Source organism: Pinus tabuliformis, chromosome 5_2, assembly GCF_031772625.1.
Source record: "Pinus tabuliformis cultivar Carrire ecotype Pingquan chromosome 5_2, CPIR1, whole genome shotgun sequence".
Lineage (NCBI taxonomy): Eukaryota > Viridiplantae > Streptophyta > Pinopsida > Pinales > Pinaceae > Pinus > Pinus tabuliformis.
The window spans coordinates 25318038-25319437 of NC_142306.1; the positions used below are offsets into that span (position 1 = coordinate 25318038).

General features: G+C 43.5%; 1 pseudogene; it reads left to right on the forward strand.

The window, feature by feature from the left end:
• Positions 1 to 416: 416 nt before the first annotated feature.
• LOC149157460 (18S ribosomal RNA) lies at positions 417 to 1094 on the forward strand (annotated as a pseudogene; the record flags this gene model as incomplete).
• Positions 1095 to 1400: the final 306 nt, after the last annotated feature.

Here is a 1400-nt window from a genome sequence, read left to right on the forward strand (position 1 = left end):
TCAGCTTGTGATTTGATTAGTGTCTTCCCTCTGATAGTTCTTGCTTCCACTTGGAGATTGATGATCTCTTACTCATCTTTGGTCGAATTCAGAGAGGCAAGTGTCACAGGAGAAGTTTTTGGAAGATTCCATGCTTCTCCACCTCGCAGATTGACACTGCCATTTGTCTCTTCTCGCCCATCGCACCCGATAGAAGGGATTTTTGAAATGCAACACACCCACTGAGTGTACTTAGGTGAGATGCAACTCACTTTGCCTATGGAGCAGGTGAAATGATCCTGTTTTGACCAGTTCTGAGTGTTTTTTCATGGAGAACTTTTGGGAGAAGCTGTAATCAGTTGACCTTATTCCTTTAGGGGTTGGAACAACACTTTTAGGGACTTAGGGGCCCTTGGTTTATGTACATTTTATGCTTGGGGTTGCAGTGCCCAAAAATGTCTATAACAAGGGCACCACTAGGAGTGGATCCTGCGGCTTAATTTGACTCAACATAGGGAAACTTACCAGGTCCAAACATAGTAAGGATTGAAAAATTGAGAGCTCTTTCTAGATTCGATGGGTAGCGGTACATGGATGTTCTTAGTTGGTGGAGCAATTTGTCTAGTTAATTCCAATAACAAACGAGACCTTAGCCTACTAACTAGCTACGTGGAATTTCCCCTTCACGACTAGCTTTTTAGAGGGACTATGGTCATTTAGGCCATGGAAGTTTGAGGCAATAATAAGTCTGTGATGCCCTTAGATGTTCTGGGCTGCATGCGTGCGACACTAATGCAACCAACGAGTTTTTCTTCCTCCTTCGACAAGATTGGGAAATCTTCTCAAATTGCATCATGATGGGGATATAACATTGTAATTATTGGTCTTCAACAAGGAATTCCTAGTAAGCATGTGTCATCAACTGGTGTTGACTACGTCCCTTCCCTTTGTACACACCACCTGTCGCTCCTACCGACAAAATGATCCAGCGAGGTGTTTAGATTACGTCAATGATGGTGGCTCGTCGCCGTTGACGTCATGAGAATTTCATTGAACCTTATCATTTAGAGGAAGGAGAAGTTGCAACAAGGTTACCGTTAGTGAACCTACAGTAGGATCATTGATAGTAGGCGTTTTCTTTTTTGGTTCGGGTTGGGTGGGTTTCGATTGCATTGTGGGCCTGTGTGGTGTCAGGGAATAGGTTTGGTGTTTGGTGGGAATGTTACATAGTAATTTTTCACTATCTTCACTCCAGTATTCCTACTGTGTCATGTGTCCAAAGTTGTACATGCTCATGTTAGACAAATGCTCTCTGATGTTGCCAAATGACCCACTTTTCCAAAGGTTTCTACCTCATCGCATCTATTGGCTTAAGAAGCATGCTGAAGGGCCCTCCAAAATAGTCCAGAAGCGCTGCCATC